The sequence below is a fragment of the Gavialis gangeticus genome, unplaced genomic scaffold (genome assembly GCF_001723915.1).
Source record: "Gavialis gangeticus isolate Ggan-Ray unplaced genomic scaffold, GavGan_comp1, whole genome shotgun sequence".
NCBI lineage: Eukaryota > Metazoa > Chordata > Crocodylia > Gavialidae > Gavialis > Gavialis gangeticus.
In genome coordinates, this window is record NW_017729024.1 from 135,314,706 (window position 1) to 135,335,360 (window position 20,655).

General features: G+C 41.3%; 1 protein-coding gene across 8 annotated transcripts in view; it reads right to left on the bottom strand.

The window, feature by feature from the left end:
* The window catches only part of ERBIN (erbb2 interacting protein), a 239,031-nt gene that overhangs the window by 167,892 nt on the left and 50,484 nt on the right, over window positions 1–20,655 (bottom strand). For 6 of the 8 annotated variants that reach the window (XM_019517773.1, XM_019517776.1, XM_019517770.1 and 3 more), the window contains exon 2: window positions 17,906–18,024. The exons of 1 other annotated variant lie outside the window; for it this stretch is intronic. The gene's annotated coding sequence lies outside the window, so the exon portion shown is untranslated. Of the gene's footprint in view, window positions 1–17,256; window positions 17,347–17,905; window positions 18,025–20,655 lie in introns of those variants that run through there. One more of the 8 variants, XM_019517771.1, reaches the window with a different exon arrangement.

The following is a 20,655-nucleotide window of genomic DNA, read 5'->3' on the forward strand; positions in this document are numbered from 1 at the left end:
AGAAATCGCCAAATTCATCTTCACAAGTTTGAAGGCTGCAGACACAACCCCCCCACATATACACACACACACACACACACACACCCTACACCTGCCATACATACACAGCCACACCCCCTCAAAGCCCACACACACCCACAATCATACCCGAACAAATTCCCCCATACACAATATACAAGAGTAAGACTATTTTTGAACTATTATGCAATCATCTCTATATACACTATGCAAACACAAATCATGACAAAGTTTTTTTTAAAATAAAAGTAAAATGTTTTACTGTAGATGTTTCACTTTTAGTATATGACTTTTTTTTCTGGTTCCAAGATGGCAAAGGGGACAGAGGGGACAGCAGGACAAGCTTCCCCTCCCCCTGCCTGCACCTGGGAGGTGGCAGCAGTATGGACAGTGGGTGGCAGTGCTTCATCTCTACCTGCTCCCCCATCCCCTCCCCGCTATCATTCTTGGCAAGCAATTTGCTAGTATTTCATAATGAGGTTTAAATATTTAAGGAAATAGACATGAATTATCTTTATTGAAATTGAAACAAAAGAGTTTGGAGGAACTGTAAAACAGCATTTCAAAACTTTATTACATAACACACCATTATTAATTTTGAAATAAGAAGCTGAGTTCTTGTTTTTATATTTATTTATTAGCTTTTAGTAGCACCTCTCATCACACCAACTGTTACAGATTTAGAGCTGGTCTATACTAGACTTTTACTACTAAAAGTTTTGCTTGTCATCTGATTGTTGCACTATTTACAGAGTAAGTACCAAAGAGATTATATTGCTGTGCCCACCTCTCCTCCTGCCTCCTGGAAGTCAGCTTTTAAATCTCCTGGCTAGCGCTGCTAGAAGACATCACTGCCCCATGCTGGCCCCAGCCACATAGATAAGTGGCTGACAAAGCATGCAGGTGGATTCTCCTGCTGCTGTCTGCTCCCCGTCACCAGGCCTACATGGGGTAAGGATCCTCTCATTACAGGGCTTTTGGGGCTGTTCCCCCAGGGCCGTGGGGTTCTCCTGCCACAATTCTGGCCCCTGGAAAGGGATCTCCACCCCCTTTCTCTCGTTGCTCCACAACAATTGTGTTAATTACTGTATGCATATATTGAGTATATTGTATCTAATGATCAGGAAATGCAAGCAGAAACAACAGTCTAAATAACACGTTTGCAGCAAATATCCGGGTCTAATGATGAACACTGCTACCCCAATTCCTGTTGAACTGCTCCAATTAGTTTAACTGGTCTCAGAAAAATATGAGAAGACAACAGAACTTGAGACCCACTTGAAGGGGAGGAGAAGATTACTTCTGAGAAAAAGGGAGGGCAGGAGTGACCCTAAGCTCCAAAAGCTGGTTAGACCCTAGCAAAGACAGACATGAGTGAAAGGCAATTGCTGATTTAAGACTGCTTGCCCTTTATTCCTTCTCTTCAACAATTATTTGTGTCATGTGACTTAAGAAACAAATGTAAATGTACAAATTCGGATGGCCTTGCAGAGACACAGTTCACTCAAAGAACATTGTATTCTGGCCAAGCACTTAAGTAGCAGAATCAAGGAATGCACAAGGCCACCTTCCTCAGGAGGTGCACTCTGAGACAAGGAAAAAGATAATTGATAACACTGGCCCCATTAACATGATGCATAGATGTTTATTTAAATAAAGCTCTCAAAAGCAAAAATTGAAGACCAAAATGGGATTACAACAAATAGATCTTGCATCATTCTCTAAAGCTTCTCACGCTGACTCACATGGACTGCCTAGGAAAATAAATTACAAAAGCAGCATCCCTATAATAACCCAAATCGTGGACTGTTTAAATTTGAGAACCAAAATGAGGAATCTCAGCTGATTCTAATGATCACACCCAGGTGAAGAGTTGCGCCTTCCTCAAAAAACAGGATACCAATCAACTTCCAGGCTGTTCAGACCTCTAAAAAGATAAATATTTCAAACTGTATATAAAGTAGAAGGGTAGCACAGAGACTTGAGGAAAAGTGCAGTGAATTCACAGCAACCAAAACCACTTAGATAGCTGTATAATTACAACAAGCTGTGGCAGCAGGCCTCAAGATAGAAAAAAGTAATGTACGTACATTTTAAAGTCTACATTAGAAGAAAATAGTTATAGCCTCATTCTCACTTAAGACTGTAACAGTCACCACTTTTATTGGAATCCATGTACTGATAAAACACTCCAAACTCCAATCTCTTCAGGCAAGAACTGGCCCAACTTCCACAGAGACAGCTACAGTTCACAGCAGCAAACAATAGTATGGAAATTAAATGGAACAGTCTGTAACAGTGGTGCTCAATCTTTCTGTTGCAGGCAGGATGAGTGGGGAGCACCCAACCCATTGGGTGGATCAAATATTCTGGGATCCACCCCACATTCCAGACCCAGGGTGGCCACAGTCAACCATGAACCAGCCAGATCCATCCCATAGGGTCCAAAAATGTGGTGGTAGGGGAGCAGTGGCGGTGTTAATTGTCATGGGGCTCCCAGAGCCACAGCAAATAACACTGCCACAACTCCCCCACCATCAAAATCTCCAGACCCATGGGGATTCCCACAGGCCAGATGACTTGACTCCACAGGCCAAGCACCACCACTGCTCTAGAAGGCAGTAAGACACTGGCAGATGGTCTTCAAATAAGGGTTCCTGAAAGAGAGCTATAGGAATTCTAACCAGACTTAATCTAGTGAGCTACAATTCAAGATAAGAAATCCATTTAGTAGGATACCCAAAGGGAATTTTCTGTTGAAGTTTAATCATAAGGAAAAAAAAATCAACCAAAAAAACAAACAAATAGACATGTCTCTAGGAATCCTCATTCAAGATCACTTCCACCACCTTTGTGCTATACCTAACAGCACCACCCATTCATTCCCACTCCATGTATGTAAAATACCAATAAAAAGCAACATACATGCTCTTAGAGCAGTGCTGAGCACATGCCAATAGGCATGTCCAAGACTGTGAGCAGCTGTGGGCTCACTCTAACCACAAGCCAAACAGGAGCTCTCTTACTTTTTTTGTTTTGAACTGTAGCACATGCAGAGGAGGAGTGCTGTTCCCTGCTGTACTCTCTGGACTAAGTCAGAGGCTGTATAGAAATGACAATGATTTGAAGAGAATAATTTTTATTTTTTTAATTCTTCAATGTCAGGTCTTAAGTCTGTAACTAATTAAAAGACATATTAAATAGGTAATGCTCAAAGACAAATCACAGGAAAAGAATATGCTGATGACTAAAATACTGGCCTTCCTACAATCTTGCTTCAATTTTGAGTTAGGGAGTTAGGTCATAAACTCAAATGAATCCTTAAACTACTGTAATAAACATAAATGTATGTAATCTGACTACTGAGCAAACCTGTCAAGTTTGTTCCAAAAACACTAAAAACTGAGCGACAGTGGTACATTGCACCACATCCTATGTGAGAAGTTTAAATGTGTTTATTTCGGTGCAGTTGTGAAGTTGTTACTAACTAGAATGTTGATATAGTCAGAGCTCAGGGTTGTTTTTTTTTTTTATCATTACTGTACAGAAATAAAGGGTTCAAGGGATGTAAAAATTGTATCAATACCAACTGACACCAGATACGAGTTGTTACTAGATGACTGTTCCTATTCCATGTTCCTAAAGTGATACAGGTGTAGCAAAACCATTGCAACAGTTTCATGTAGGACCAAAGTTAGCAGTTTATCACATCTTATATCACAGGAACATTCAATTAAATCACAATAGCTGATGCCAGCTCCCTAGCAGCTTCCTTTGTAAAAGGGTTAGACACTACATTTGCTCATAGCCCAAGCCTCAAATACCATTTGAGTACCATAAAAAAAAGAAAACCAAGCATTTTCATAGATTTCATAGAAATTAGAGGCGGGAAGGGCCCTCATGAGATCGAGCCCGCCCCCCCTGCCATAGGCAGGAAGTCTGTGGGGATCAAATGATCCCAGCAAGACAAACATCCAAACAGCTTTTGAATGAGTCCAGAGTAGGTGCTTGCATCACTTCCAGAGGGAGTCTGTTCTGGCTCCACTGAGTGTGGCTCTTGCAGACTGCATGAAAACCTCACACAATGCAGCCAGGCATATCCCACACCCAGGCTCTGTCCTCCTGCTGCCCTACCCTGGGTCCCTGCCGGTCCCAGGGCACCTTCACGGGCTCCACACCTCAGTGCTGCTGCTATTTCCCTGCTTTCCCTCCTGCACGCTTGCCAACCACTTCCCCCCTCCCTCTGTCCAGTCTTATCTTACTTTCCACTCAGACACAAGGAGGCAGGGAACAGCTCCAAGGCCAGAGGCTTCCTGTCAGGGGCTGATGGTTGGAAGGGGAGCAGGGGTCTAGGGGTGGGGGTCTGGGTGAAGCCAGGCTGGCCTTGCTGCTTAGCTGCTGGGTCCTGCCACAGGCTCCGCCTGGGTCCTACTGCCACTGGCTGCCTGTCATCTTTGACAGGCAACAGGGGCAGATAAAAATAATTTTTCTAAAATGTTTAGGAGCTCTGCAGGCTTGACAGAACCACCTGGTGGGCCCCTTATGTAAATCTATAGCAGAGAAGACTGTGGAGAGATTTGATAAATCTTCAAATACAAAAAGGGTTGTTATAATGAGGATAACCGTCAATTAATTCTCTACATCCACTGGAGACAAGTGATAATTGCAGTGATGAACATTCAGGTTAGGTATCAGGAAGTAGTAGTTATGAAGGTTGTTATATCTGTTCCAGATTACCAAGAGGGATTGAAGAGTCTCCCCTCATGGGAAGCACAGGCTTCAAAAACATGTTTTGGATAGTTTACATAGAAAGGACTCTGCCTCAAACAAGGGTTTGGACTACAGGACCCTCTGAGATTCTTTACAGTCTTCTTTTTCTCATCTTATATTTGAGTAAATATGATATTAGTTTCTTAAAATGGGGTGCTGCTAAATTCTGAAAAGGTCTGGGGGGTTGTCTTGAGTGTAAAAAGGCTGAGAGAGATACCAGGCACACTCTAAATTAGGGGTGGCCAACCTGCAGCACAGGTACCACAAATAGCATGAGCATCTATATGTGGCACAAAGCAGATCAGAGAGGGGACAGGCAGCACAATGGCAGACAGGGCAGAGAGCAGAAAACAGAGCATTAGGCCAGGCAAGGAGCAGAAAGCAGAGTATCAGATCAGGCAAGGAAAAGAGATCTGAATGACAGTTGGGGAGTGTACAGGGCTAATGCCTGGAACACCTCCCAGAAGGGTTGGCTCCCACTGCTCTAAGCTATTTTCATTCTGAACAGCTGCCTTCTCCTGATGCCAGTTAGTGGCAATAGTCCTGTAGCTCAAACACTATCAACCTGGCTGCAGTGCTGAAGATTCAAGGTTCAGAAGCTGATAATTCATCTATTGTGGAATGCTGTTACAGCCACATAGAATATAACATTTTTCCTTTACCATTAAGAAAAACAGAAAAGTTACATGAAGAAAATATATACATTAAAGGCCATAATTAGTTGCAAAGTCAAATACTTGAACAGTCATAAATCTGGCATCTTAAAACCAAAGTAACAATCTTTTAAGGTAGTGGGTTTTTTAATTCAATAGAATACAGTTACAACACTACTTTGACATCAGTTTGTCTCCCATGCAGGAACTACAGTTTAGCATTTCAGTTTGCCTGACAGTCCCTCCGAGTTGCTTGCCAGCAAATTCTAATGCTGCTAGAAGCCTGAAAAATACCTAAGTGAAAATGGTCCCCTCTAATTTCAACCTATTCCCATATGCAAGCTACTTGCATATTCATAATTAGAACCAACAGAACAGAGAAAACAAACTGCAGCTTAACTCCTTGTGAATCCAAAGGTTTAAGTACCAAAGTAACATTTGTGTAAGCTTTCATTAAGACAGAGGTCATGAAAGTATATCTGCAACTGGCCAGCAAAACCTTTATTACTGGTATTGCAAAAGAAAGACGGGTTTTGATATTTTAAAAGCAAAATAATCATATTTAATCTTAGTTTAATTATATGCACTGAACTGTTTTTGCTGTATATACTTATTGAGTTTAATAGAACGATGCATCTCAGATTTTCTAACAATAATTTAATGTTCAAGAAAAAAAAAATCATTAACAGAAACTGTCCCTCTTTTCTCCATTCCAATCATAAACAGAGGGTCTGTTTGTTTTGTTTTGTTTAAGAACAAGAAAAAAAAAGAAAAAGGCTCGGCGACCAAAAGGAAGCTATCACTGAACTTTCAAAGCATTGACACATTTTAAAACAAAAATGAACAAATAAAAATAGGCAAGGTTTTGGAAGTTTGGGTTTGTCTTGCATGTTATTATTTTAATTACCAATACTTGGTTCTTACATTGCTGCAAGAGCTACTTGATCATGCTTATCCACATAAAATATAACTCTAAAGAGTATGTTTCATTCTACTGCATTTCACACAGACACATACCATCTGCCACTGAGGTATGATCTGTTTCTGTCTGACATTATCTCATTACACTTGAGAAGAGTAATGCTGTGTTTAATCTCATGGCTTCAGCCAATTTATAAATACTAAGCCATGGATCCGCTTCCAAACTCCTTACTACCTGCCCTAGAAACAAAGATAAAATGTATGGAGGAGGCCATACATTTTATATATCAACACCAGTAATAAAAGATTTTGAAAGCCAAACGTAGATATACTTGCATGACCCCTGCCCTACCAAAGAGTTCACACATTATTTTTACCATATATTTCTTGCTACTCCACTAGGATACAGATTTAAAATTTACATTTCTATATACATTATTTATTTTGTAACCAAATTAGAACTGAACTATGATCTTGGATTTGTGAGCAACTGAATTCAATTGCTCTTTTTTGACCTACAAAAAAATCCAGGGACACAAAAAATATGTGCTGAAATATAATTAATTAGAAATGAAGATATATTAATAATCTGAAATGTTGTAGTTACAAAATAATTAAGTCACTGCTCAGGTAAAGGTACATATTTCAAAAATATTAGTTTCCTTGAGATTTCCCAAAATCATTTAAAAACACTTCGCAAATATATTAAGAAACATTTGCTGGATAAAAGAGAAAAATAAACAAAACAAAAAAACTTTCATTGGATCTACCTAAACAAAATTGTAAGTACTGTTTTAAACCTGGGTATAGAAAAAAAGGTACTCTAGACAAGATTTGGATTGGAAGTTTTTTTGTTTGGTTTTTTGTCTGCCCCGTTGCCTCCACACACTATACTGTAGTGTTCATGTAGATTAACATACCCTGTTGAAGCATACAGAAGTTGCTGTCTGTCACCTCTCAGTAAGGAAAAGCTGCATCCTCTTCACTGTCCAAAGAGTTCTTTAGAGAACAATTAACTCTGAACAGGAATACCTGGTCTCCACCTAAAAGGACTGCTACCAAGTCACGCTAACTTCATTGCTTCTTTGAAAACAGATTAATGTCTTCCCAAACAGCTGGTTTACACAGAAGTTGCACATTTAAACTTCACAACATCCTCTAATGATACACAAAAAGGAATTCATGGTTCTGACATGAAACCCAAACAAAGCATTTCCTAGCAGATCTGGTGAGGGGGAAGGAAAAGGGGAGGCAAAGGAAGGAAGGAGAAAGAAAAGTTTCTTGGAGAACTAGACCTAAAAATAACTGATCCAAAAAAGTGTAATTTTTAGGCAGATTTTAACCTGGACCTATTCCTCCAAATGTAAGATTAGACCTTAAGGTTAAATCTGCATAGAAAAGTTAATATTTAGTCATTTCCGGAAAAGGAATTAAGAATGACATTGTTAACTGTGTTTTAATAGACTGCACATCCTCTGTGTGTTGGTTGTTTTTTTTAGCATGGCCTCTTACAATAACTGTCACGTTATACAACAGGTTGATTTTTAAGTAGAGCATTTACCTGTATTAACAGCCAAGAAAGCCTGGATTCATGCTTGAAGGGAAAAAAATGTCAATAGTGGAGATAAGTTATAAGATTAATGGATTAATTCCATTATACATGCAGGCTTTTAGTTCTGATCCTTTAATGGTATCAGAACAAAAGAGCTCAATAATATCATGGAAAAAATTCAAGACTAATTTAATGCATTTTCCCAACTGCTAGCCACATGGTTCATTTTTCTGGTAACACAATGCCAATTTTGAGGATGTTTGATATTAATAGTAAAAACTGCCACTGAATATTTACAGTGACAACTAGGGTAAAAAAAAAATAAATGCCTACAGCATTATCAGTGCTTTCACAGAAATCAGCACAAAACACTAGGGGCTAGGGATGGGGAGGTTAATTAAAGCAGCTCTGAGAGACGTTTTAGTTAAACTGTTCACAGCATCATACATATATGGCATCCTGCGCTTCAAAATAGTGGCGCAGGCACTTTAACTAAAGCTCATTCGATGAGCTTTGGGTAAAGCACTCCCGCCACCATTTTGAAATGTGGGGACACCAACATATGTGAGGCAGAGGCTGCTGGAGAGTTCTATTAGCTCACTCCAGCAGACTCAAAGAAGACTCGGTTAATCAAGTCTGCTCCCACACGTGCTAATTAGCACACATCAGAGCAGAGCTCTATCACATTTACAGGTGCCCTAGCAGCTAGATTGGCATACTGTTTTAAAGAAAAGACTCTAAAATGGCTTAATTAAATCTGGCAGGCCATCATCTAAATGGATAGTTAAAACAGCATTTACAAGGGCTTGACAAATTTACCTGACCCACTAGTCTAAAAACTAGGACTTCTTGCCCAACTGAAAAATACCTGTGCAACCACACCCTTCACCAGCCACACCCATGCTCCAGCAATCAGAGATGAAAAACAGACTTTAACATTACATTGGCTTTCACATTACAGCTAAGTGCAGCTCCAGGAGTGAAACCTTTTAAGTCCAAAAACATTAGCCTATATACATTTTTTTTTTCCTTAAAAAGGGTAAGAATGGCAAGAAACATACTAAAGAAAAAGAGGAGGAAAATCTGTGAAGAAAACAGGAGAAAGAAAGGGAAAAAACCTCTGGGCTGTCTGCCAACCATGGGAACCACAATGGACTGCAGCACTTCAGAACCACATGTGTGCGCCCACCCTGCCACAGCACTTCAAAATGGCCACAAAGGCATGCCACAGCAATGCTGCAGAGAGCTGAAGAGCAACAACCCCTGGATGCTTCCTGACCTCCAACAGTTCCTGAAAAAACAAGCACACTGTGGCTGTTGGATGGTTGGTAAGCAGGGGCCTGTAGCATGCTAGAGGACAAATTAATCCCCTGTCCCACTATGCTGGAGCAGTATTTCTCAACCTGTGGGTTGCAACCCAAAAGTGGGCGAACAAGAATATATTAAAGGGTTGCAAACAGACTTTTAAAAATGGATAAACAAACTTTAAAAATGGATTCTCCTTTAAAAGAGAAAAATATGGGGAACCCCAGGTTTTCCCTTGCAGGCTGGAAGAGTTCCAACCTACAAGGGGCTGCTTGGGGCAAGGGAGGAACAGGAAGGAGATCAGCAGGGATCAGGGTTCCCATGGGGAAAATGAAGAAAACTGCAGATTCCCCCATTTACCTGAGAAAAGCGCAGATTTTTTCATTCTAATGGAGAAACCCATGGATTTGGCACTTTTGCAAAGAGCTCTCTGCAGGCTGGCAGAGTTCCAGGCTGCAAAGGGCTCTGGGAGGGGGAGGACAGAGGTCAGGCAGGGAGCACCATGTGCATATACATATGCATATATGCACATGGTTGCCAGGGAGCCTGGAGGGCAGCCCCTGGAGGGAAGGTGGGGGGGGGGGGCGCGGAAGAGGAGGAATTGAAGCCCCATAGGAAGGAAGGGAGTTGGGCAGGGCTCAGGCTGCCACCCAGCCAGGTGCTACGTAGGGCTTAGGGCCTGAGGCCAGAATGCACAGCCACAGGGCCCCAGCAAGAAGCAAAATGGGGCCGTGGGTAGCTCGGCTCATCCAGGAGGTGGTGGCTGGCTCCCCACTTATGTACACACCCCTGGTAGGGGGAGAGGGGTGGGGTTGTGTCCCCCAGATGTGTGCGTGGGGTGGGGGTGGGCACAGGCTGCCCACTGTAGGCTTGGGCACCCCACCCTGCTGCGCTCCCCCAGGGCCTCTGCACCCCAGTGGCTGCAACCCAGACCTGCAGAGCAGAGAGGGGCCACATGAGGAAGCTTCTTGCCACTGCAAGCTCCACACTGCCCTGGTAAGGCATCCCTTGCCTGTGTGGCAGCAGTGGGGGCACTGGTGTGGGGTTGCGCCCCTCACCCTCGCCAGGATAGCATGGACCCCGCAGCAGCAAGGAGCTTCCTTGAGCGGCACCACTCTGCTCTGCTGCACCAGGTTGCACCCACTGGGCTGCAGAGGCCTCGGGGGAAGGCAGCAGGGCTGGGGGCCGTGGCTTGGGAGTGAGAGGCCTGGACCTGCATTCTGTGGGGTAAGGTGGCAGGGGGTATCTCATTTTCCATGATTAAAAAAACAAACATGAAACACCAAAGTTTATAGCTATTTAGAATTTATTTTATTATAATGATTGAGGCACTGGTAGGATTCCAAATTGCTTTACAATTGTAAATAAGTCAGTAAAACACTGTTCAACTGATATATCTAGATATATAGGGGGCACCACATGCATGGGTATACATGGACGTGGCAGCCAGGCAGTGTGGACAACAGTTCCTGCAGCAACTTGCAAGGCCAGGCGTTGGTGAAGGCTTGGTGCTGGTTCTCAAAGGGGATGGTCACATCTATGATCACGATCTTCTTGGCCTCTTCATTCGTGATCAACATGTTGGGACGCATCTGTCTCTTGCAGCCTGGGATGGTATGGTTCACAGAGATCTCTCCTGCTGTGGCTGGAATAGCCTTCACCAGGCGGTCCCAGACAGCATTGTGGTGGAGCTGCCAGACTCTGACGTGTGGCCTACAGATGAACAGCACATGGGGGAGGGTCTCTGCCTTGTAGCCACACTGTCAGCACCTCTTGTTCCGGTGGCCAAAGCGGATGGCCTTGTTCAGAGGCAGGAAGTTAAAGCGGACGTGGTGGAGGAAGCACCAGTCCACAAACCTCCTGCTGGGCATGAAGTGGTTGCTGGACTCCCACTTTGAGGTGACGTCGAAGACCTTGCCCTGGTCGGGTTTGCCCCTCAGGTTGCCGGTGTACTTGTTTCGGACAGCATACTTCAGGAACGGCTCCAGGAAGGTCCTCGCGCGGGGCGTCACAGTGATGCATGTGAGGCTGGTGGCAGAGAGACTCCCAGCACCCCTCGGTCCAAGTTCAGGAGCAGCCGATGTGCTTCCCAAGGCCGCGTGTGGCGTTGTGGGCTCGGCTCCACAGCTAGGCAAAGCACCCGCCGCCTCTACTGAACTCACCCTCCAGAGAGCCGCTGAGGAAGGTGGCCAAGTCATGTCTGGTCGGTTGTTTCGCAATCCTCTTGTGGGTGGTCTCCTCAAGGGCACTGGTGGCGATGATACTTACCGTGGAGTCTGGGTAGGTCAGGAGGTAGGTGGTGTGGGTGACCACTGCGATGTTGCAGAGGTCTCCCATGTGGGGGACCATTGCCACCTCCCTGCCGGTAGGGAACATGGAGGATTTCATTGCTGGCCCTCAGCAGCAGGTGCAGCCACTTCTTGAGCAGCTGCCGGATCTCAGCATCCGCTTTCTTGAGGGACATCTTGGGAACCGCCAAGCCTCTCAGGACGAAAACAACATGGGGGATGAGGAAGGTGTTCATTGCGTCAGTCTTCAGCCAGGGGGCCAGCAGGAACGAGTCCAGCTTGTGGAGGTCCTGTACAATCCCGTTGACGGTCTTGCTAATACACCAAACTGACTTAGCTGAAAACCCAAGGACACGAGTGTATGGCTTGTAGAAAAGGGCCACGAATTGAAGAACTACTTGATTTGTGGAGAGAACCACCAACAAGCTTGTAATCTCATAATCAAGTTAGTGTGACAAAGATATATTTTCTTATAAACCTACATTAACTGACATTCATTTTATTGTCCCTTCATTAAGGAAATTTCCTACCAGCCAAGCCATCATTTTGCCTGCAATGGATAGCAATTTGACACATTTATATTTTAGTTAGGTCACTCCATCTACACTTTTCAATTACTGGCCAAATACTGACTGGAAGGAAAGCCTTCTGGCTCTTCCTTCAAGTTACAAGTCTTATTGAAAACACACATCAACATTAGCTTTCCAGAGTTTTTCAACCAGTCTTTGTTTTGTTTTTTAAAGTCTTGGACGGCAGTTAATTTAAGGGTGTCTAGTTCAAATAGCTGCTTTTTAGCATCCTCTGTGAAAGAAAGCATACTATCTATCTTCTTTCCAAATACAAACAGAAATACCAAATGCTTTCAGTCTTCCTGGCATTTTTACTGACAATGCTGCCAATATCAGATAACTTTACTAGCAACAAAAAGATCCTAACAAAATCTATTTAATATTGCAAGCCAATAGACTACAACCATTACAGTTTTTCTCCCTTTACCAACTTTCTACAGTTTTTAGCTTCTGATTTAGAATCATTGCTCCCAACTTCCCTTTTTCCATTTGTTTCTCTTTCATTTCCTCATTCACTATTACAGCCTTCCTTCTTTGGGGCATTTAATAAATATGCTCTAAAGCAGCAATTCTCAGCCTGTTGCGGTTTTTTCAGTTCTCTGAAAAAGGGGAATTGTTCTATTATATTTTAGTAAAAATATGAGTGAAAACTAAAAGCTGACATTTTCCAAGGGGTACTCTCGTCTACTAAGGAGTGCCTCGAATCTAAAAAGGTTGAGAACCACTACTCTAAAACAACTTCCAATTATTCACATTTTTCTGCTTAAAATTCTCTCTCCTACCCAATTTGGTTCATAATTGTTTTAAAGCATGAATACGTATTAGCAATATAGTCTTGGCATTTATTATGTACAAACGGAAAAATCAAGTCATGATCAGGTGTACCTTACTTGTTACTTCCTCAGTGGGCACATCTACAATGCTGCATTAATGTGCCATGGTTACTGTACATTAAGTTTAGTACCTGCATTAGCACAATAGCATGGTTTTTGCCGTGATGCACTGATGTGCAGTAGAATTAATCTACTGCGCATTTAGTGTCTCATGTAGATGCGTCCAGTATCTAGCAAGAAAGGTCTATCCCCAAGCGGAATGCAACACTTAGTAAACTAATCATTAATTTTGAGAATTCCATGTTGTAATAGCATTGTTGTACCTGAAAAATCAGAGAGACAGCAAGCAGATTTAACACCCTGAGCAGTGATGCCTGAGAAGAGGAGAATCTTACTGGAGACTCAAAGACCCCACCTGCTGCTGCTACTGCTACAACAGTGCAATCTCTGTACACTAGATGCTCCTGCTGCTACCTGGGTTCTTCAAGGACTACCACTCCTGCGGCCCATCTAAACTGGCGCCAATGGCTGTGAATATGCAAGAAGCAGGATTTCTATTTAAAGTGCTGACTGTATCTGAACTTTTTTTAACCCAAAAGTTCATCTAACAATTCTCCCAGTTGTGAAGATGGTTCAATAAAACATTACCAAGCAAATCCTGCTTCTCAAAAAATTCTATAAACATTTTAGTACTGGCAGCATGAGACTTACACCACTCCAGTTAAGACCCCTGCACCTACGAAGTAATGCATCCTGTTCTCTGGTGTAATCTGGTGGTCTGTATAGACATTAGTTAGTATCTTCATCTCATGATTTATTTGTTAGGACACTGATCAATACTCATTTAAAATCATTTGCTTTGAAACCATGGAAGCCTACAACAACTGAACTGAAAAGTTGGGTACCAAACAACATTTTTGACACAGAGCACCATGTCCCTTTTCTCTAGTCAGCCCTTCCTAAAAAAATGCAACTTATGAATTTAACATTCCAGTCATGTTAATCTTCCCATCAGGAGTACATCTGCTTCCCCATCAGGGGTCAGCAAGAACTAGCTTGTTCAAATTTATGTTCATAAACAAGCAAATCCTTGTGTTTTTACCTAAACTCCTCACAGAAGTGTTTAAGTCATTAAAAACTTGTTATTAATCAAAGTATCTCTTGATTAAAGCAAATAGTCTCAATGCCTTGATTCTATACTACTGAATGCTTGTTTGTTGACCCATCCTTTTGTCTTCTTTTTTACTGTTAATTTAAGCCCTCTTGACTACTCCAGTCAGTCTCTTTTCTTCTCCAAGTTACTCTCCTCCATAGCAAGAGGGAACCAAACCCTGTAGCCAATAGCCCAAAACAAACCAATATTTCACAGAGTGAGAACCCTGTACATGATACCACTTAGCCACAGAGGTTTACTTCTGGAATATTCTACCTTCTCAAGCCTCCTTTGACACTTTCCAAGTTCCTAAAACAGTCTAAAAACATGTAAGGTACCATGTGAAACAAATCATCAGTACAGATGCACACGATCTTGTCTACCAACTTCAGAAGTCTGCAATGCCATGTCTTCATAGTTGGAAGACAGTCTATCCTACTGTCTAGCTATACCTTATACCCTTTCCATGCATAGTATCTTCTAAGGATAGCTTGGCTTCTTCTGATCAGAGATTTTGATACTTGAATGCCTTGCAAATTAGGCTGAAGATCCACTGTCAGATGCATCCTATTCACATTACTAGCTCTTCAGACATTTGAAGCAGCTTTCATGCTAAGCACCAGGCACCTAGATATTTCTATCCTGCATGGAATTCTTTCTGGATCTTCTAGCTACTGGCTGAAATCTGCCCATCCTTCTGCTTCCAAATATAAAGACTGTTTCCTCTTTCTCTTGTCTCATGGTTATAAACTGCTATGCCTCCTCTCTGGTTTTCACTCCAGTTTCTTGATGGTCAATTCTTTTCTGCTTGAATCAAGATAACAAAGCTACCTGAATCTAATTGTCTGAGTACTCTTGAACCTTTCCAATACTGTTCAGCATCCCCATTTGTCCTTCCAAACCATGACTCGATTCTTCCCAGACAGCTATTAACTAAAACTTCACACAGAGGAAATTGCTTCTAGGAGGATAAAATGTGGCACATCTACTGAGGTTACAACTGCTGTTGCATCGTTGACCATCAAAGTATTAAGTTCAAGACTGCAGGTTTCTACCATACACTATTTTTTACTCTGTTTCTTTCCAGAATACACTCTCCCACCTACACAGGAAGATGTACCTCCATACTACTAATATAGACATTTCCCTTTGCATTTTCTTACAATCATTTCTACCAGAGATCTTAGAAACAGTTAAAGTGCTCCAAGAGGGACACTGATGCCTACAGCTAAATTCAAGGACTAGGGACATATATTTCTGAACCAAACTGCAGTTGGCTAAGAGGCCTGAAACCAAAGAAAGCAATGAAAAGTAAGTCTGCCTGCACCAATTCTCTAGTAGCCAATTCTCTTTGTCCCAGCTGAACAATACTGAAGAGAATAAAGCTCTGCCAGAAAACCTGAGATTCCTGGAAGCAGTATTCGAGTAGAAAGTGCCAAAAAAAATAATCCTCAAGTGAACAGGATAAAAAAAGGGGACCCTTCCTACTCAAGCTATTCTAAATTAAGGCTTGTGGTGTTGATTGCAAGGCAGGGGATAGCTAGAAATGGCATCCCTCTCCAAGCCATGCATGACTGTAAAGCGTGTTTAGATCCTTGAAACTTCAGTCAGTAGAGAACACAGAGTACAAAATATTAGACATTGCACTGAAAAAGCAAACTTCAATATTCTATATAGCTGAAGTCTGGAATGGGCTGACATGGGATAAATCTGGAATGGGCTTCCCAGGGAGGTGGTGGTCTCCCCTACCTTGGAGGGCTTTAAGAGGAGACTAGACAGGCACCTGGCTGGGGTTGTCTGACCCCAGCACTCTTTCCTGCTCAGGGCAGGGGTTTAGACTTGATGATCTGTTAAGGTCCCTTCCGACCCAAACATCTATGAATCTATGAAAATTTTCAAAAGCCTTTACGAACTACTGACTAAGTAATACATGCTATATTAAATTCAACCTAGAGGCTGCAAAAGGCATAGCAAGTCCTATGTTTTAATATTTTGCCTTTAATTTCCTTCAGATAATGCTGAGAAAGGACTAACTTTATTTCATACATCCTGGTAGTGCACAAAAAATAATTTATTTGTTTCAATATTGTGGAAAGATATTTCCTCTTTGTATTTTTAGCACCAATAAATACTGTTAACATACTTCATCCAAACTGGATCTAAAAGTTTAGCAGTGTACTGAATTCTAAGTTTAACAACATGGCAAATTATGGCTTCTCTCCCAGAAAGCAATGAATTTTAAAACTTTACACTAAAACATCTATGGAATACCAAATCAACACCAGGCAGCTCATATCCATGAATTTCAAAGCACTCTGAAACTCTGATTATGCCTCACAAGACCTCTGTGATGTAGTAAAGCACTCATACCTGCTTCTAAAAGCACCTGAGACACCTAATTCTGTGATCATAAATCTGCAGAAGAGCCAAGCACAGAATCCAGTTCTGATTCCCAGTCCTATCCTTATGCACCACTTAGATTTATCACACAAACATGTTTGGGCGGCTTTTTAATCAGGACAGAAGCCAATGTCAGATTTGTCACTGACTAGCCATCTTTAGATTAAGCACCTATTCAAAATGAAATATGGGTAGGACTATACTATTCTTCACATAAATTAAACTAATAATATGGAAATTAGATGGGTTAATTTAGAATTAAACTTACAGATAAAGGTTTTATTCCAAGTAAAATATTCTGGTTTTGATGCCCTGAAGCTATCACTTTATTTGGTAGAAAAAGGTAGTTTGCAATATTAGTCAAGTCAGGTAGAAGACAAGGTAGAATTGCACCTTATAGACTAACTGAATCAGATCTAGCCTTTGATGCATCATCAGTCTAGTCTATAAGGAGCAACTCTACCCTGCCTTCTGCCTGGCTTCTTTATTCTTAAGTTCACTTGTACTGTATGAGGCTCTAGGGAAGTACTGTATCCCCAAAGAGAGTAGGAAATATGAACCAACATAATACAAAACAGAAATGAACCACCTCTACATCAACACTTGGCACTGCTTCTTTTAACTTCCAGCTTCATTATTACATTATATGCTTTTCCAGTCTGTGAACTACTACTAATGAGCTATGAGTGTTATATTATTCCTCTCCAAGGTAAGCATCTATGCATAAATAAGACAACATGTGCTTGTTAGCAAAGGTCTAGCTATACAACAAGCAAATTCTTATCAACTCTTACCTTTGGCTAGTTTGGCAGCCTTTTTGTCACTTTAACCTGAGGACTTAAACTGGGCAAGTTGTTTGAAATTCATTGCTTCTACTAAGCCACTTAAGTTGAGATATAGATACCTATAGATTCAAAGTTATCAAAAACTGGACTGCTACTTCACAAGGAATGCAAAAGGTACAAACAAGTAATTCTGAACAGAATCTTAGTTCAATGGAGAAGAGTCTGTCTATATAATAAATCTGCATATAGAACAGAAGGTAACAATTTTAAAACTACAAAAATTGCATACAAGAACTAAGAATATGCTGTTAAGCATTCATTTGTTATCAACACAGGTCCTACATATTCAAAATTACTACATAAACAGGTGCAGAACCTCTAAGTTATTTAAAATTACTTGCTGGACTGCAGCCACTATTCTCACTTGTTCCATACTTCTGGATTCTATTAAGTTAGCAAGAATTGACTTTATTCTCCCCACTCAAAAAAACCCACAAAAAACTCTTTTATTGTTCAGAAAGGCCAATAAAAATGATGATGAAGGTGTAGGATCAGAAAAAGGTATACCCCTTTAATGCACCTGGAAAATGATTAGAGTAACAAGAAATGTACCAATGGAAAGGACATATTGAGGAGGAAAAAAATACAAGTTACCTACCCGAATCACACCACCTCCTCCTCCAGTTCACACCATGGGAGCTTGAATCAATTTCTGAACTTTGAACTCTGAATCAGTGGGGTGCAAGATGCCGCTCAAACTAAACCATCCACATGGAACTAGGAATAAAAACATTTTACAGTTTTATAGTATTCATCTATAGTAAGTACAAAGACATTTTTTTCCTCCACACCAGCAGCTGGCAATGTTTAAGAGCCACAGGTTATAGCAACACAACTCAGGTCCAGAGGCAGGCTAGTATTCCCATTCCACTGAGGCCACTTTTTCTTCCCGTTATTTCTCCTCAACCCCAGCAATGGCATGGGCACAGGCAATTGCCACCCAGCCCCAGCATGAACACAGGCAATGCTTCCTGCTACCAGAATGCTGCTGAATCCTTCCAGCTCTGCAGGCAAGATCCAGTGTACTGGTCATATATTACCAACCCTTACTCTACACCAACATGGATAGGATAGTCAAATTTGAAAACAACCACACCCTATTTTCTCACTCACAGCACTCCCCTGAGCAAGACAGACATCTTGTTTTTGAATGGCAAAATGAGGACCAAAAAAGAAAGATCTTAAATAAGGTATTTACCCCAGAGAAATACAGGCTGCTTAAGTCAGCAGAAGTGGGGGGCAAGAGGGCACAAAACATTGTGGCTGCTCCCTTAACCCTCTGGCAGCAGGATGGCACAGGGGCTGCTAGCTGAGTCAAACAGCCCAGTCTCTCTTCTCTTTTCAAGCTGAGCTGAGCAGGGAGGTGTGAGAGGGAAAAAGTAACACTGCTAGTGCTGTGCAAGGGGCAGCACAGTGAGAACTCAGGGTGCCCTAGCTGCTGACTACTGGCACTCTTTCCCAGGTCAGAGGCTTATGTTGCAGAAACTGCTATTATTACATTTTCTTACTTAAAATGTGCACTCCAGTCCCCAAAACCAGATTTTTTCCAAAAAGTGTGCTTCGTATGCAAGAAAACTGATATTAAACCCCCACTACTACAATAATTGTCTTCTCTCCAATACTTTAAAATATTTAAATATTTTACCCATTATTGCTGTGACTCAGCTATTAATCAAGTGCAGAAATGAAGCAAACAAACACCAAAATTCAGTTAAGACCCCTTAATATCTTTTCTATTGTCACGCAGCAGCCCAAACTAGAATGTACAAGTTGTAGAAAGGTTCAAATTCAAACAAATCTCACAGAACTGGAGAAAGTCTTAACTTTCTAGACTGCACTTTTATTAGGTTAAACGTGAGTTTAAGTTAAAGTAATTTTTACGAAAATTAAATCTTGGGTTTAAATTGGATAACTGTATCCCCTTCAAGATGCTATCAGAGAGCATCTGAAGCATGTTACCTGAAAAAGAATAAGATAAATATACTACCAGCTCTGTGGCACTTGACTTCCTTAGTGGTCTTCTGGGTAACGCCGCTCCTAGCAACAGATGAACAGACAAAGGAGTCTCCAATGGTTTTAAAAATCAGATCAGCCAACTACCTTTCATTTAGTTGAACCTGAGGTTTTAATGGGATGTTTTCAGTCACTGGCAGGAGGGGATGGAGTTGCTCTCAATTTATTTGATCCACTTCAGTCTACGATTCCTATTCTGCCCAGAGAGTTCTCTCATGGAAGACTACAATGTATTCTACATGTAAGGAACACCTATTTTTATTACATAGTCCCAGTTAGCGCAATGGCACAAAAAACAGTAAGTATGGGATGTTGTGAAAGTATAAAATGTGATGCCCATAACCAAGATGAAACTTGTTATGACTGGCTCAAATAAGATAATAAAATGGGAGGGAAAGAGGGTGGAAGAAGAGGTTACACTGAAATATCATCCATTTTTTAAACAAGCGCCAGCCTGTTAACAAAACCAGCACTAGGAATCCTTCAAGAGATCAGATAGGATGTCTTGATTTAGAAATTAAGGCAATTTAAATCAGCAAGTGGAAAACCTAAGCCTGAATAATTTATTTAAATGAACTTTTCTATTTGAACTTCAGTTACTTTCCAAAGAGAGGTGCACTCAGTGGCCAATACAGACATTAAAAGATTCAGATTTACAACTGAAAGAGCTTTTAAGCTACAAAAAAGTATCAAATGTATCTAGGAAAGTATGTTATAATTATATACATTTTAAAGCAATCTTATGGCTCAATAATTTTTATATTCTTATTTTAAAATTTTAGTTTACAATACTTCAGAAGCAGTGAATGACATGTCACTCAATTACAAACAGATACAGAGGAAAGTAGGGCTGTTCAGAGATCATCTAGTCCTATCCCCCTCCCCAAAGCAGGATCATCCCTATCAAAACTATCTTACACACTTTATCTGCCACAAGTAAAGCCGTGGAGGAAGAGTAGCCAATGTCCTGCTGCTGCAAGGATTTTTAAAACAGGTTTAATATACCCAAGAAGCCCCCCTACACACACACACACACGCACGTGCGTGTGTGTGCAGAATATAAAAACCCCACCTAGATAATTAAATCTTAGGTTATCATGCATGTCAAACAACCGTGTTAGGATAGTAACTGGAATATCATCCTGATAAAACAATGCTAACCCCAGGAGTTAGGTCACATCCTTACGTCTGTGATGATTTTGCAATAAACTCTTCCAGCACAACTCTGTGCACCTCCCCCGCCCAATCAAGCTGCTACTATAGTATGTGATTTCATATTATATTTATAAAGCTTTACCTCAAAAGTTAGACCTTTTTCTCCTGATCCTTTTTTTT